Source organism: Megalobrama amblycephala, linkage group LG1 (genome assembly GCF_018812025.1).
Source record: "Megalobrama amblycephala isolate DHTTF-2021 linkage group LG1, ASM1881202v1, whole genome shotgun sequence".
NCBI classification, from domain to species: Eukaryota; Metazoa; Chordata; class Actinopteri; order Cypriniformes; family Xenocyprididae; genus Megalobrama; species Megalobrama amblycephala.
In genome coordinates, this window is record NC_063044.1 from 6801713 (window position 1) to 6820365 (window position 18653).

General features: G+C 38.5%; 1 long non-coding RNA gene across 1 annotated transcript; it reads right to left on the reverse strand.

Annotated features, from left to right (window-relative positions):
* Positions 1-397: 397 nt before the first annotated feature.
* LOC125243848 lies at positions 398-10812 on the reverse strand. The gene is made up of 3 exons (XR_007179145.1): positions 10772-10812; positions 10148-10241; positions 398-2432 (listed from the first exon to the last, which is right to left on the reverse strand). It is a non-coding gene; the product is annotated as an uncharacterized LOC125243848 (long non-coding RNA).
* Between the last annotated feature and the right edge of the window lie 7841 nt (positions 10813-18653).

The window sequence follows — 18653 nt, forward strand, 5'->3', positions numbered from 1 at the left end:
ACATAATGGAGCAGCTGTATTTGCAAATGCAAACACACGAGAAGAGTTTGCACCAACATAAATGCGACTGCTACTCTAAACGCTTCCATGATCACATGTAAACTTAGGTCGCACTTTTGACATAGGTGCGAGCTCTGGAGCATACTGTGACGTTGGCTGCCTAAACACCTGTTTGTCTCAGTTTACATGCAAACTGCAGGGTTCTGGATCACTCATGTTCTCACTGTCCTCTTTAATAAACTCAGACTTGTTTCAGCTCTTCCTGATGCTCCTTTAATGGGAATATCCCAGCATTTATTGACGCATTCCAGTGGGAGGAGCTTCACTGATGATGTGACTGCTGTGGGAGGAGCTTCACTGATGATGAATCCCAGTGTGGGAGGAGCTGATCTGCCAAAATAAAAAAATATATCAGTTACGGGGTTTATTTTTTATATATATAAGTGATAACAGAATATAATGTAACAAAATTATTCCAAATATGGATAATGGTAAGGAAAACAGTTCTACACAAAGACAAAAATAATTGTACATATCTGTAGTCATTAAATCACCTCAGTCTGCTGACAGCAATGAAATGAGCTTTAAGTGTCAATTTACAGCAGATCTGAAGACATCAGCATAATAAATGAGGTGAAAACAGGAACTATTGACATGAAATAAAGAGTGTTTTCAGCAGTTTCTCTGTTAATATTGATGATCCTCAGACTATCAACACTCATTCAACAAGACATTCACATCAATCTCACTTTATTCTGAGTGTTTGCTGTTAGAAACTGATTATTGGAGTCAGGATATATGAGAAAATCTTATAAACTGCTCTATTGAAAGACAATACTGTTATTTCTCACAACATGACACGGATAAAACACCAATAATACAAAAACAAACCCTAATGACACTCATCTTCAGCAACCACTGCTGCTAAATAAGTATGAATTAACTATAACTATGAAACATGGTTTGATTTTATGATAAGATTCATTGTAATACAGTAATTAGAGATTTAACATGTAACAGTTTTATGTGCAGAAACTGAAAACTATCCCCGTCTCAGACTCACAAATCCTGCTGGAAAGATCTCACTTAGAGAAAAACTCTGAGATCTTAGATTTCTACTTAAACTATTTGCAATTTTTGTAAAGCTTTCATTCACTGAATGGACATCATTATCACTTTCTGGAGCATGTTTTTATTAATATAGCCATTTATCTAAAACTATTATAAATGTTTTGTTTTTAATTTAGTATGATGTTGTTATTATATGATGTTATTGTTAAATGATGTTGTGTTTCGTTTTGTTTCTGAATGAAATCGGGTGAATCAATGATTTAGTGGTGCACTCATAAAGAGAGCCCTTTACTTAATTCCTGAATGAATCATCAGTTTGAACGAATCAAATGAATGAAGGACTCAATGAATCACTCATTAAGACATTTACTGCCACCTACTGGTAGTTTTAGGTTCTTTTTTAGAGTATAACTTCAATAAATAAATCGTATTTCCATATTAATAAATATCATTTACTCACCCTCATGTTGAATCAAATAAAATATTTAAAGCTACTTTTAGTAATGTCTCTTAGATGATCTTTTGGGGGTAATTTCTCAGCCAAATTTGACATGCGATTAAATTGTGATTTAATCACTACATTGTGCAATTAATTAAATAAATTAATTTATCTAAAACTAAATGTTTAGTTTTTATTTGGTAAAATGTTTAGCAGCAGTGGTTGTTGAAGATGAGTGCCATTAGCGTCAGGCATATTTAGAAAGAGAATCATTTTCTGACATTCAAACACTGTATTGAAGGATCACAGTGAAGCCCAAAATACTCTTTAATTGTCATTTTAAATCTTTATACGTTATCACTATCATTCAAACCACTAGCTTTCACTCATTTGTCAACAATAAGTTTTTTAATAATTTAAAATATAATGAAATTTAGTATGATCTCTTACTCTTTTATATACTTTATTAAGTACTGGTCAAAATGAATGTTGTTTCATTTTTACATAAATATATCTGTTACACTAAATGATGATTGGACATTAATACATTTGGTTTTCACAAAAGTAATTTGAAACTAAAATAGACACTTGCATTTAATGGATTTTCTATTTAAATTCGCTTTTGTACATTTAATTTGATGCAGATACTAAAATTTGATTTCTGGTCTTTAACCCTATAAAAACAAACACAATAACTGATATTTTTGATTTGGGCAGATCATCTCCTCCAACCAATCTGCAGTTCAGTCAGTGAAGCTCTGCCCACTACAGAGCACTATCAATGAAGCTCCTCCCACAGCAGTTACGTCATCAGTGAAGCTCCTCCCACAGTAGGCACATCATCAATGAAGCTCCTCCCACAGCAGTTCATCAATAAATGCTGGAATATTCCCATCAGAAGAGCATCAGGAAGAGCTGAAAACTGCAAAGACTGAGTTTATTAAGGAGGACAGTGAGAACATGAGTGATCCAGAACCCTGCAGAATGAAACACACTGAAGATACTGAAGAACAAAGAGGTTGGTGTTTATTCTTCATTCATTCATGATGCTGAACAACATTCATGTTCTTGCACATTTAGATAAACTATCAAATACATACTGAACTTTTAAAGGTGGTACAGAGGATGTTTTGTTTTATACATTTTTGCAATATTACTTGAAACAGTCTTTACTAACTGATAAAAGACTATTTATTAGGTGCACTGAAAGTAATAATATTAATATACATCATCTGTGCATGAGGTAGGGCCTTAAAAACATCAGCCAATCGTTTACGCGATCATCGCGTAAACGATTGGCCCTCTGGCTTGTCAATCACTGCCATTGTGAGAGGCGTGCGCGGATTGGCCCTCTGGCTTGTCAATCACTGCCGTGACGTTCCTTGTGAGAGACGCGCAGCTGCGCGCTCTAGTAACTTTCCACGCTCCGCATGCAATGTTTTTGTCAGGAGACAGGAGTAAAAACTGCAGATTATGAGTTACCTGCGGTGAGTCCGACATAATGAATCCACTAAGTGTGTGCGCGGCTTAACGATTGTAAGGCCGATTATGAATGTAAATTGATACTTATGACTGATCGCGCTCAAACGCGTCCAGTCAGAGCCAGATGCGTTCAGTCTGCGATTACAGTCGGTGTTCAAATTCCATAGTATATAAATCTGCTTCAGGAGCAGGAAACTATCGCTGTATGTTGAGCATAGTCAGAATGTTTTAGCTAGTTGTTAAATGTGTGCCCGGCTTAATAACACAGCGAATGCCTGTGGTAAACAAACACTCGTGCACTTGTTTTGGGAGGCGTTCACTTAAAATGAGCTGTGAGGAGGGGGATTGTTCTTCCGCATGCGCTCATTTCAAAAACTCAGTCGACTAAAACATCCTCTTTACCACCTTTAATGACAACATTCATGTTAGAAAGATTCAAACACTTCTGCATATTTAGAAACTATGAAATGATACATAATGTTCTTTTCTAGCTCAGTAAAGGGAAGTTTGAGAAAGTTTCATACTGATTGTCAAAATCAGATCAAACTAAATATTTACGTATTTTACATTTGTTTCATATCTGCTTCACTGTTTCCAGGAATGTTACCAGAATTTAGGCATTTTCAATACAGTTTTCAACACTGTTATTTTTAGGAATAAATAGTAAAACCAAAATGTATGAAATAAATGAACTTTCCAGAATGGCTGACAGGGTTGTGAGTGTAACTTGAGCAAAATCTCTTCTTACAGTAACTTTGGTAACAGGGTTGATGAATGCAGTCATTAATTTGTGTAAAAACTGAGACAATGGATTGAGATTATTTTCTTGTCCTCCCATCATGCTGTAGAAAGAGCCCAGATGATGTCACTTCCTGGGTGTCACAGTTTTAAGAAATCCTCTGGTTTTGAAAGGAGGAAAATCATGTCAGAAGTAACAGGGTTGAGTGAATCATGTAGGACACTGATAATAACACATTTAAAGATGCAGTCAGTCTAGACTTTGAGCATGTGAACTTTCTAGACACAGTAACCGTCAAGATATGATGTGATATATTTTTAAAAACATAAATAACAAATAATAATCACTACAAAATTTGAAAATATACAGTCTACTCCACTTTACTGCAAACTTCACTTGATCTTGTGTTTCTGACTGACTCGGGTAAAGACCTGCGCGACTCCACCGAACAGCAACACTGGTAGACACTTAAGTTTCTTCCTTCCCTCACACTTTTCCTTATCCTCAGCGTGTGCTTTCAACACATTCCTGCTGTCTCTCGACAACGCTCCACTAACCCACGTAAAAGGCAGTGCAATGTTTCTAACCTGCGCCCTATTTACTCCTCTTCTAACACTAATACTCCTCTCTCTGTCTCTGTGGGTCATTCCAGCCTTTGCTACTAATTCTTCTCTCAATATCTTGGGCTTGACTGAGACCTGGATTCGTCCAGAAGTCTCAGCAACCCCTGCTGCTCTCTCTAACAACTTCACTTTCTCTCATACCCCTCGCCAGTCTGGAGGGGTGGGGGCACAGGTCTTCTCATTTCTGACAATTGGAAATACTCGACTCATTCCTCTCTTTGCAGCTACAATTCATTTGAGTTTCATGCAATTACAATCTCAAATTCATATCGTAGTAATTTATCGCCCCCCAGGCCAACTGGGTACCTTTGTAGAGGAACTGGACATGCTGCTGTCCTCATTCCCAGAGGATGGTAGCCCACTTGTAGTTTTATAAATTTGGGCACCCCAACAGAAAAATCACATCAATATTTAGTAGAGCCTCCTTTAGCAGGAGTAACAGCCTCTAGACGCTTCCTATAGCCTGTAATGAGTGTCTGGATTCTGGATGAATGTATTTTGGACCATTCCTCCTTACAAAACATCTCCAGTTCAGTTAGGTTTGATGGTTGCTGAGCATGGACAGCCCGCTTCAAATCACCCCACAGATGTTCAATGATATTCAGGTCTGGGGACTGGGATGGCCATCACAGAACATTGTACTTGTTCCTCTGCATAAAGGCCCGAGTACATTTTGAGAAGTGTTTTGGGTCATTGTCTTGTTGAAATATCCAGCCCCGGCTTAACTTCAACTTTGTGACCGAGTCCTCAACATTATTCTCAAGAATCTGCTGATATTGAGTGAATCCAACCCAAACCCTCAACTTTAACCAGATTGCCAGTACCAGCACTGGCCACACAGCCCCACAGCATGATGGAAACTCCACCAAATTTTACTGTGGGTAGCAAGTGTTTTTCTTGGAATGCTGTGTTCTTTTGCCACCATGCATAACGCCCCTTGTTATGACCAAATAACTCAATCTTTGTTTCATAAGTCCACAGCACCTTATTCCAAAATGAAGCTGGCTTCCAAATGTGCGTCTGCATACCTCAAGCGACTCCGTTTGTGGCGTGTGTGCAGAAAAGTCTTCTTTCGCATCACTCCCATCACTCCCATACTGCTTCTCCTTGTGCAAAGTGCGCTGAATTGTTGACCGACGCACAGTGACACCATCTGCAGCAAGCTGATGTTGTAGGTTTTTGGAGGTGGTCTGTGGACTGTTTTTGACCGTTCTCACCATCCTTCGCCTTTCCAATATTTTATGTGGCCTGCCACTTCTGGCCTTAACAAGAACTGTGCCTGTGGTCTTTCATTTCCTCACTATGTTCCTCACAGTGGACACTGACAGCTTATATCTCTGCAATAACTTTTTGTAGCCTTCCCCTAAACCATAATGTAGAACAATCTTTGTTTTAAGGTCATTTGAGAGTTGTTTTGAAGGCCCCCATGTTGCCACTCTTCAGAGGAGAGTCAAAGAGAACAACAACTTGCAATTGACCACCTTAAATACCTTTTCTCATGATTGGATGCACCTGTCTATGAAGTTCAAGGCTTAATGAGATCACCAAACCAATTGTGTGTTCCAATTAATCAGTGATCTAAGTAGTTACAGGTATTCAAATCAACAAAATGACAAGGGTGCCCAAATTTATGCATCCGTCTAATTTCGTTTTTATGCATATTTTCTGTTAATCCAATAAACCTCATTTCACTACTGAAATATTACTGTGTCTGAAATTGCTGATCCAAACACCCAAATATTTATAAATGAAAATCATGGAAATTGTCAAGGGTTCATAGACTTTTGCATACAACTTTAAATGGGGTGTTTTGACTTTCGCAGGGATTCTAGAAGTGAGTTTATTAGGTTAGAATTATGCCAACTCATCTCTGTATTAGAAATGTTTGTTTTTTCTTTTGTTTTGCACATTTAACAATACCTATGTGTCTACTAATTCATTTCTCATTTTACCCTATGGATTATTTCATGCTGATGAGTTCCCTTAAAGGTGCCAATTGAATTTACCTCGGCATAGTTAAATAATTATGAGTTAAGTACATGGAAATGACATACAGTGAGTCTCAAACTCCATTGTTTCCTCCTTCTTATGTAAATTTCATCTGTGTAAAAGACCTCTGAAGAACAGGCGAATCTGAACATACCACCGACTGTTACGCAACAGTTGGGATCATTAAAATGTACGCCCCCAATATTTGAATATGCCAGCTCATGTTCAAGGCATTAGACAAGCTAGTATTAAAGTCTGGATCTGTGCACAGCAGAATCAACAGACTAGGTAAGCAAGCAAGAACAACAGTGAAAAATGGCAGATGGAGCAATAATAACTTACATGATTCATGATATCATGATATTTTTAGTGATATTTGTAAATTGTCTTTCTAAATGTTCCGTTAGCATGTTGCTAATGTACTGTTAAATGTGGTTAAAGTTACCATCGTTTCTTACTGTATTCACGGAGACAAGAGCCGTCGTTATTTTAATTTTTAAACACGCAGTCTGTGTAATTTATAAACACAACTTCATTCTTTATAAATCTCTCCAACAGTGTGTAATGTTAGCTTTAGCCACGGAGCACTATCAAACTCATTCAGAATCAAATGTAAACATCCAAATAAATACTGTACTTACGCGATTAGACATGCTGCATGACAAACACTCTGTAAAGAACCATTTTGAGGGTTATATTAGCTGTGTGAACTTTGTTTATTCAATGTATTATAGAGTTGCGAGCTTGGGGCGGGGAGTGCGAGGATTTAAAGGGGGCACGCACAGATTCGGCACATTTTTAATGATGCCCAAAAATAGGCAGTTAGAAAATTGAATAAAAAAAAATCTATGGGGTATTTTGAACTGAAACTTCAGACACATTCAGGAGACACCTTAGACTTATATTACATCTTGTGAAAAAGGGTTCTAGGGCACCTTCAAGAAGCATTTGAATATTCTGAGCAGGAATGTGTGTGGTTTAAATAATATTGTCTTCGCACATTTGAATTCTTTGCATGCAGACATATAGTTTCTACAAGAGACTCATATTAAACATTCCTGTGCTTACAGACTTAGATGCAAGTGAATAGGCTAAATGTACCTCTCTACCTTCTCTTCAAAAGCCTGTGGAGTGTCTTTATTAATACATAAGAATATTCCTTTTCAACATTTGTCCACTAAACCGGGTATTAATCTTATCTTATTGTGACGGGCATTATTTTAGAGAAACATGTTACATTTGATGCTCCTAATTTAGATGAGCCACATTTTTTCCAATCTGTTTTAATATCATTCCTGATATCGACTCCACTCATCTTGTTGTTGGAGGGGACTTTAATTGTATATTGGACCCTTTAATGAATAGGCACTCCCAAACCTTCTAACTCAGCTACTGTTCTTAGTAACCTCATTCAGTTATTGAATATACTTGCTATTTGTAGACTCCATCATCCTACTGACAAGGACCATTTCTTTTTTTCCTAATGTTCATAATTTACATATACAAGGATTGACTATTTTCTAATCGATTTCAAATTAACCTTCAAGATCCTCTAAATATCATAATATTCTAATATCTGATCACTCCCCAGTTTCTATATCAGTAGATTTCAGGATGGTAGAGTGAAAGCAAACAAAAAACATCATTATATTACTAGAGGAAGAAGGTTACACTGGACTCAACGAAATCGAATTTTCAACGAATTTTTTCCCTCGTGTAAAAAGAAATGCAGACGCTTTGGAGTATGTCAGAAATCCCGGTAGAACGAGGATAATAATTTTGTCACAACATGTAATTTTCACACCATTTCATCTGCCAGTGCTTATTGATTTCTAACCTACACCTGTACCACAAAAGACAAGGTGAATATTTTCACTGGTTTCATCAAATATTAGCAGTTCACTGACCACTCTGTTCAAAACACTTGCCCTGCTGACTCACACATTAAATGGTTCTTTATAAAATAATTTTTTGCCTGATTTAATGTTCAATAACTGCTGTTTATGTTCAGGTATGTTTAATTTAAGTAAAGCACTTTCAAAAAGATTTTTATTTCATTGTTCTCTATTCAGAAGTAGATATTGGGTTTAATGTAGTGCTGGGCGGTATACCGGTTCATACCGAATACCGGTATTTATTTTTTTTATGATATGATTTTTGATGATACCACAATACCGGTATGTGTCGCTTTACCAACGTTCAGAACGAGGCGCAGCTCGTCACTGTTTGAGAGGGTCCCGTTTCACTGTTGCACTGTAGTGAGAGCACAGCTGAGATCGCATCACAGTCTATGGTAAGTCCGAAATCACCCCCTAAAGCCTCATTCACTATTCCCTACATTATCCACTTATATTGTTCACTTGAAAGAGTGAATGAAAACGAGTGAGTGAATTCGGACAGCCGTTGTGTGTGCATCGGCTGTACATTAGTTATTGCGGTTCAATGTGAGATTGAATGAGTGCACTTAACGTCCACTATGGTTTCGGACGCCACTACAAATGGCTGTCGCCTCAAATAATGCCCTATTTAAAGTTATAGGGGGCGATTTCGGATTCAGCCCTTGATTACAGCGGAGAATTAAAACTACACACGGCGCGCAAGATAGAGCGGTTTCTGTGTGGAGCACAGTAGGGCTGCACGATTAATTGCACGAGATTGTCATGCGTGTCTCATCAGTAAAGCCGGTTCTGTGATTAGCGGTAAATGTCCATCACCTGCTTTCAAATGGAGCGGCACTTAATATACAGAGCCGTAGTTCGCGGACAAGCTACGCAATATCGTGTTCATAATCGCAGATGAATCGCTTTCGATTACGAACGCGATATTGCGTAGCTTGTCTGCGAACTATGGCTCTGTATATTAAGTGCCACTCCATTTGAAATCAGGTGATGGACATTTACCGCTAATCACAGAACCGGCTTTACTGACGAGACACGCATGACAAAAGCATGCGATTAATCGTGCAGCCCTAGAGCACAGTGATGAGATTAACAACGTTCTCTACATGGATCATATTATATAGACCGGAGAGAGCGTGTTTAAGTTTTCTATGGACCTATTTCATATACTCTAGTGCTCTTAACATGAACCAGCAGCGTGTATGCGCACATATTTCATCACGCCTTCTTCAAATGAAATGTAACGTTATGCAAAGGACACTGAACTGTACGTCTGATGATGACCGCAATGACACGATGGGTTATTCTGCTACACAGAAGACGATGTAAGTTAATAAATAGACTGACAATTCAAAGAAGAATGGGCAAAAATTTAACTGCTTTATTCTTTGTGTTAAACTGACGTGTGTCGGTTGTTCAGAGACTCTAGTGCTCGTAAATGTACTGAAAATATCCTTAGACAGTTTAAATGTTCTTCCGCGTTTCTCCCTCGTTTTGGCAGTTTGTTGTAATATAGGGTTAGATTTTTTTAAATGCATTTAAAAGGTGCCCTCAACTTTTTTTTTCTATCTCCCCACAGCATCATTTTGTGGGGCTTTGTAAACCTATATTAACTCTAGTGTAGAATTTTTCTACAATATTCACTCATCATGACAGTAAAATAAGGCATTCTAGTCAATCTACTGCAGTATTCCCTCTCTCAATCAGTAGAAAATGTGATTAACGCGCAGGCTTGCATACGGGAAAAAAATACCGTCATATACCGTGAAACCGATATAATTTTGAAAAATACCGTGATATAAATTTGTCATACCGCCCAGCACTAGTTTAATGTTGCACTAAATATTCTCTATTTCTGTAGAGCTGGACATTTTAGGATCAATAAAACTATGAGAATAAAACCAACCTGTTTGTTCCTCAATATCTTCAATCTTCATGTCCTCAGTCTCATCTTTAATAATTATCTTCATATCTTCAGTCTCATCTTTAATAAAAGCCATCTGTAAGAAGAGAATAACAGAGTTAACCTTGACCTGTTAAAAACACTCAAAACTAAAGCTGCATATTAATAAACACTTCATATTTAGGCATTTATTATCTACATTTGGTATTTAGTGAAATACAGATATTTAAATGATTACACTTTGATGAAAACATGTTTAGTTTGTTAGTGTTTGTTGTTCTCGTTCATGTTCACTGTTTGAGCACCACGTGTCGTGATTCACTGAATCATTTCTCAAAGTGTTTGATTCAATTGACTCGGAGTTGAAAAGTTCAGTTTCTCCATCATGACTCGCCAGAGACTGAACTCGTGTTCATTATGATAAACTGATTTATGATATATATAGAGAGAGAGAAATGAGACGCAGGTTTACTGAGTTTTACTCACACAAATATCCTCGATTACAGTTAGATAAATAAATACATTAAATAGTAAATTAACTCATTTCACATCGCTTGTTAAAAAACAAATATATAATTCATTGAACTGTTTCTATAGATTTAGACAGATTAAATTGTTAAAACAAACCTTTCTTCAGCAGAATCACAGCAGGTGCAGGAGTTCGGCGCAGTCTTATGACGTCATGTCATCACTCCAAAATAAAAGTCCTGTTCACACAGCAATGTCTAAAATCACAGAAGTGCATAGAAATCTGTTTTATCAGATAATATTTGTATTAAAATAAAAAGGGACAAATAAGATACAAACAAACATTTTAAAAAGGTTGTACAAGTTCATTCATGTGTCCATCTAAATTGAAACACAATTTTCTTTTTAAATTGTACGTTAAGTATACATATAGAAAAAATGCAATAAAATAGGGGGCATACAGACATCACAAAAGAGTATAATAATTAAATCAACACAGTATTACATTTTGTCAATGTAAATTAAATTATAAATTTAAAGGTTCTTTACAACAAATTCAAGGATGTTAAACATTTCCGACACCTTTGATTTGAAATGTTTTGACATTTTCTTAAATTAAGTAAAAACTAAAATTGGGTTTACAGTGGATAATTCTGGCTTTGTGAAGATGAAATTTACCCAGAAGACAAAGTAGTAAAACAGTGCAATCAAGTATAACATCCTGAGAATGAGAATCAGACAAGAAAATGATAGATTCAGTCATTTGTACCAGTTTGTTACAGCAGAAGAAAACTAACATGGTAACTTCTGACCAAAAGCACTTTGAGAATGAGCACTGATAATACAAATGTAGAACTGATTCTTCTTCAGGATTGCAAAAGGAACATAAAGAAAGACACATTCTCAGAAAACCTGCTCAAAAATAAACTACAAGGTAAGAGCAATTTTAAAATGGAGTTCTTTAATTTTACTTTTAATCTAATTAAATCAGAGTTCAGATAACAGATACTCCATTTAGATTGTGCTTTAGGGAAGGTTATTGAAGAAAAATATTTTCTAATAAAGAAGTTTTTACATTTTTTATCTAATACATGAACACCATTGATTGCAAGTGAAGGAATATGATTGTTTAAACAAATCTTTAATCAAAGTTTTTAAACTGCCAGGAATACTTTTAATCACCTTATTAAAGTCTCTTAATGAAATTGTAGCACCTTTCAAAGACACAACATCAGAAAAAGAGAGAAGGACTCCTTGAGCACTAAACAAATCAGAAACAAATATATTTTGACTCATCCATTCATTTAAAAAAAAAAGGGATTTGTTACATTTTCATTATTCCACATAATACACGTGTGTGGGAAAGATGGTTTGAAAGCATCTTCCAGGAATCTAGAGCTTGTTTGTGGAAATTCAAGAGTTTGATAAGTAATTTGCTGCACTTAATATTACAAGAATGTAAGAATTTAAGTGTTTGAAGATTAGGTTAGGGATCCAAATCCAGGGTCATCCATTACTAGAAACAAAACTCTTAATTCAGTTAATTTTGAATATCTGGATGATAGTTTTAAAATCTAAAGCATTAAGACCAAATCTAAAGTGTTACCCTCCTTCTTACCAAGGACTTTTTTTGAACACATTACTTTATTTCTCCAAATAAAACAGAACAACAGATAGATTTCAATAGATTTAATAGTTTTATTATCAATATCAATATATAGGGAAAGATCAGGTTAAACTAGGCGTGATATTCCCTCAGTCTTAGTCAGCAGGACTCTCCCGTCTCTCTGCAGCCAGCAACATAGTATTTTTTTTTGTTTTAATGCCATTGACAGAAACTTGATCTGAATCATGTACATATAAAGATTAAACTTACTTATGGCAACATAGACTTGTGATTCATTTTTATGAAAAAGACTAACCGATAACTGAATAATTATTAAAGAATTCTCTCCAATATTTATGCCAATACTTGAGTGTTTTATATGCAAGTTTAGTAGCTCGGCAGCCAACAGAAAAAGAAAAGGTGAGATGGGGGAAAATCTGGCCAATACCTCGACCCACAGAAAATCTGGGGAAAGTGCCGGAAGTCAAGAAGACACAACTATTTATTCCATTGTAAAGGGTATGAATCATTTTAATAAAGGATCTACCAAAACCAAACTTAGAAAGGGCTTCAAAAATAAAGATATGCTCAACTGTAAGTTTTCTGTTGTGGTCATTCATTTTAGAAATCATAGATCGAATTTTATGAAAAAACTAAGATGAAGCATTAGCGTCAAAAGAAGAGGTATAAAGATTTTGATCAAATTTAAATACATGGGAAGAAATCGTCACAGACACGTCAGGCTCCACCCTCACTCAATTCCCACGCACTCAATCACCCGAGTTCTGATCACCGCCACCTGCACCTCATCATCAGCACTCATCAAGCTCACTACAAGAACCCAACACTCACACACACTCACTGTCTGGTCTCGTTGCAACATACATACCTGTATGCTTACCTCTAGGACTCCAGACGAACTACTTACCTGTCTCCAACGTCTCCTATCCTCCTCATGTGCTTCTCCTCGTGTGCTTCTCCTCGTGTGCTTCTCCTCGTGTGCTTCTCCTCGTGTGCTTCTCCTCGTGTGCTTCTCCTCGTGTGCTTCTCCTCGTGTGCTTCTCCTCGTGTGCTTCTCCTCGTGTGCTTCTCCTCGTGTGCTTCTCCTCGTGTGTGTGAGTGTTTCCATTCTCCTGTGCTCCAAGACTCCAGCGCCATTCAGACTCTTCTCACCTACAACATCATCAAGGACAGTATTACCATTCAGCATTCCATTTATCATCTCTACTTCACGTTTTACTCACCTGGGGTCTCATTTATACAACTTTGCGTAGATTTCATCCTAAAAGTGTATGTAAGTGCAAAAGCTAAATTCTTTTAAAAAAAAATTCAGATTTATAAAACCATGAGTACGCCAGAACCTGCGCACAAATCCCTTTATAAATCCCAGTCAGCGGGAGATTGTGCGTACGTGCATCTCCACCCTGTCTCCTCCCCAAAATCACCATATATGGAGATTATGACGCCTAGTTTTACTATGCATAACCTCATCTGAACCAGTAATGGGTGTGAAAGGCCCATTGCTTCTGATGAAACTTCAGAAGTTTAACATTATCAGTGGATTTGTTCCTGAATATCAACATAGTGTCTGCCTTGGCACAACAACACAACACGCCTCTCTCTGGCTACACAGTAAGCACCATGACAAAGACTGGTACATAGGCACAAAAACCAGTACTGTCAATAAAGAGCTGCTTGCTATTAAACCACCAGTAGAGATCACAAGGGCACCAAGATCATTTGATGACTGGAAGTTCTGGAAAGCAGCTGAATGGAGATCATTTTTGCTGTTTTATGCATTATCAGTTTTGAATGGAATTTTGAATAGGAAGTATTTGAACCGTTTTTTTATTAGTTTTTGCTATGCACATTCCTCTTCAGGATGTCATTAAAGTTTGCAATATTGATATGACAGAGCAGGCACTTCACAAATTTGTGCTAGATTTTGAAAGGTCATATGGACCTGTTAATGTTTCTTTCCATGTGCATTTACTGATTCATTTGACAACAAGTGTGCGCAACTGGGGACCATTGTGGGCAACCTCGACTTTTCCATTTGAGTCATTTATTGGGTTTTTCAATGATTCTACACATGTGCCCACACAGATAGTGCGAAGATTTCTCAGATGGAGGATCCTCTCCAAAAAAGGTGAGAGGATCATGGTCACAGCAAGTGAGAATGTGAGGAAACTTTTTAACAAATTACAAAGTAGCTCTAGACTTACAAACAAGTCTGAAGACTTTCAAAAACCATCTACGGGGTTTTGGCTGCCCTGTAAAGGAGAGAACATCTGAGTTACAAAAAATGGCTATTGAACATTTTCTTAATGTGACAGTTCAATCAGGGTAATTTTACAAATGGTTTATTTATAAAGGTGTTGAGTCTTGTGGCTTTTAAACTGGATACCTCCAAGACAAATATCTCTTGTGTTTTAGTTAAGGAGCTTGCGAGAATTGGAAATGAACTTTGCAAAGATGTTTAACTTAAAATATCCTCTACATTTGTGACTGAAGTGCATGACACAAACAATGTATTTGCTATCCATCCTTACTCACTCCAAAGAACATGTATCATGAGCAGGTCAAAAGACAAAATTTATGTTATTACAATGCCAAACCATACTGAAAGGGACTGATGGTATTTCCTGACTTATAGGCTGATATTTAAGCATTGCTCATCCTGTGAGCAAAATAAATGAAGTTACCTAAACCATTTCTGAGCACAGGACACCATCTTTTAAAACATGCCTAGAAAGGTAAAGGTTCAGGCTGTCCAAAAGTGCATTTAGTGTTTAGCATTTGAATGCCTCTTAAAGGCCAAGCCTCTGTTGCGTACAAAATCTCAAATGTTTTGAATGGATCTTGTCTCCAAGATCGGTTGTTCCTTTTCCTTGGACTTCAGGCACTGCTCATTGGTGACAGTGACACAGTTTTCAATAAAAGGCCTCATATGTTTCATCACAGCTAGTATGTCCTCCTCAGACCATGGTCTCTTCACACACCGCCTCGATGAAACACGGAAACCTGAACAATTTAAAAAAAGATTAGAAGATTAAAAAAAGATAAAAGATCCTGTGAGATGTACTTGCAGGTAGGGATGTTGCTGTTCAAAATTGCCAAACAAGCTGGAACTTGTGTAGACAAAATGTGTGTGATAATAAATTGACTTTAGATCTGCTAAAAATCAAGTTATCATTAACATATTTCATTACACTGTTTGTTAAAAACAAAATACATCCAGCTTCTTTATATGCTTTATATGTTTAACCAAACATAATGTAAATGTTGACTGCACATTAGCAAGTGTGCCTAGTGATGGACATGGCACCGCATTTAAATAATACCTTGAGTAACGGAGTCAGGGAGATGAGGTGAACCAGGCAGGATTCCCCTGGTCATCTAAAAAAAACTACTGCACAGTATAAATGTATAGGCTTAAAGAGCCTGTCTGCCTACCAATCAAACACCATGGGCATGGAGGGGACACATGTAAACCTGCAGACAGCCAATTCTATTATAATAACTATACTCAAGGCAAAGTTGTTGAACCGGATGAAGTCAGAAGAGCGAGAATATGTGCAACAATACCTTGAGTGATAATTTTACCAGGAAATGATGTAGATTTTACACAGGCCAAGTCTTCTCTGTTGTTTTAAAATGTTCATACAAACTACTGAACACATCAAAATACTAGCCACAAAGCATATGCATCACAATTAGGGATGGAACGATTACAGGATTCACGATAAACCACGGTAAAAGGTACTGAAAGTTAGTAATATTTAAAATATAAGATTATTAATATTTAAATAAAATATAAAATTATCAATATTTAAATTTAAAATGTAATTATCATTAAAACGGTGTTTGATTATTACAATTTTGAAAAACAGCCAGGATCAGTCTGATGCAGACACAGCACGCAACATTGTTTTTTGAATGAGAAAAAAAATGGCAGAAGGCAGTGACAGCGCCGGGAGATTTCAGACTTCTAAAAGGACCAAATCTGAGGTGTGGCTTTTACAAAAGTCCCGAGGGAAATTATGATCATCCTGTCTGCAGAACATGCAAGAAGAAAGTCGTTGCTATAGGGGAAAACACTTCAAATTTGCAAACGCAAGGCAAGTGGACTTTGACCTCAATACTAAAACTACATTTGGGAAATAATAACGTGAAGCTTCCACGAAGAAAAGTTCGCAGCAAGTGGCTTTGAGCCAAAGATGAACTAACAAGTTCAGACAAGTCTAGGGTGACATTTAAGGGATAATAATGTATATTCATTGTGCACTTATTACAGAGATTTTCTTTACCACATAAATAATTATGGGGACATATTAAATTGAGATTAATGTTTTAAATCTAACCTGCTTATGAATCCATTTTGTACAGTGTACAAAACAATCGTCTAGACAAGATGATCACAACAAGTTATAGTAATAATTATAGTAGTATTAATGTTACGTTACAGAGGGGTCGGACACAGATATAAGCAGGTAAGTGTAGTTTATTGACACCAATGAGCATAAGCAGAGATCAGGAATGAAGCAATGGTAATACTGGAGTATGTTGAGATGAATAGAGATAGTTACAGTCCTTTTCTTTTCAGATGCAAGAGTCCTTGAACACGCTGGAGCTCGCTATCGCTGGAGAATGGTAGAGCACTCACACAATGGAGACGGAACACACTGGGAGATCGAGACACACTGGAGACAGGTAAGTATGGAGCGGGGAGTCCTTGAGGTAAGCATTAACGTGAGTATCTGCAAACGAGACCGGACATGGAGTGCTGTATGTGAGTGCTCTGTATAGTGCTGCTGATGAGTGAGTGAATGAGGTGCAGGTGGCGGTGATCAGTATTCCGGTGATTGAGTGCGCTGTGATTGGTGGATGGTGGAGCCTGACGTGTCTGTGACAGTACCCAGCTGGGCAGGGCAGACGCAGTCTGATGTCCCGTGTGGACAGCCATACCTTCTGTCCGGGCTGGTACACAGGGGTGTCGGAACGGCGAAGGTCAGCTGTCATCCTGCGTCTGCGCAGGGCTGGTTGCAACTGGTGGTGTGCTGAGTCTCAGACCCTCTCGCTCTCTCTGAACCAGTAGTCCACCGCTGGAACGTCCGATGGTTCCCCGTTCCAGGGGAACAGTGGGGGTTGGTAACCGAGTACGCACTGGAATGGAGTGAGTCCTGTAGTCGGCTGCCGGAGAGAGTTCTGGGCGTACTCGGCCCAACCCAAGTACTGGTTCCAAGAGTCCTGGTGGTCATGACAGAAGGTACGGAGGAAGCAGCCAATCTCCTGGATCTTTCTTTCCGTCTGCCCATTCGACTGCGGATGGTATCCAGATGTTAGACTGACGGCCACACGTAGGAGCGAATGGAAGGCCTTCCACACTCGAGAGACGAACTGGGGTCCTCTATCAGACACAATATCCTCAGGAATTCCAAAATACCTGAATACATGGTTGAACAGCAGTTTCCATGGCTGTTGTTAAGCCTCTCAATGGGATGAGACGACATGACTTGGAGAAACGATTGATGATGACTAGGATGCAGGTGAATCCATCGGATGCTGGAAGGTCCGTTACGAAATCCACTCCTAGGTGTGACCAGGGTCGATTGGGAACGGGCAGAGGATGGAGTTTGCCGGATGGTAGATGGCGTGGACTTTTGGAGATGGCGCACTCCCTGCAGCCCTGCACGTACCTTCTGACATCGGCTGCCATTCCTGGCCACCAGAAGCGTTCTTTTAGCAATGAGAGGGTTTCATTGACCCCCGGGTGACCAGTGCCTAGTGATGTGTGAGCTGAATGGATGGTAGGAGTGCGTCGTGTCCAGGTGATGTAGAGCAAGCCAGGTGGACAGCCTGGCGGAGGGTTCGTGGAGGCATTGGAGGAGGGAATGGTCTCTTCTGACCACGTAATCGGGCTGACAATGAGAGAACTTGGAATGATCGGCTCAGGTTCTTCAGACTTCTCTTCAGGAGCATGGAGACGGGAGAGAGCGTCAGCTTTCACATTCTTCGAACCTGGCCGATAGGAGATGGTGTAATTGAACCGGGAGAAGTACATGGCCCAACGAGCTTGTCTTGGATTCAATCTTTTTGCAGCACAGAGATATTCAAGGTTCTTATGATCAGTGAGGACCAGAAATGGATGTTTAGCTCCCTCCAGCCAATGCCTCCACTCTTCCAAGGCCAGCTTCATGGCTAGAAGTTCCCTGTCACCGATGTCGTAGTTGACTTCCGCCGGGCTGAGCTTGCGGGAGAAGAAGGCGCATGGATGGAGCCTACTTGGTGTCCCCTGCTGCTGTGACAACACTGGATCGGGGTGAATGAGGAGGGGAGTGGTGGTAAAGGCTTCTTTGAGGCAGTTGAAGGCGTTGGTGGCAGCTGGTGTCCAGGACAGAGACTTGGGCTTATTACGGAGCAGACTGGTGAGAG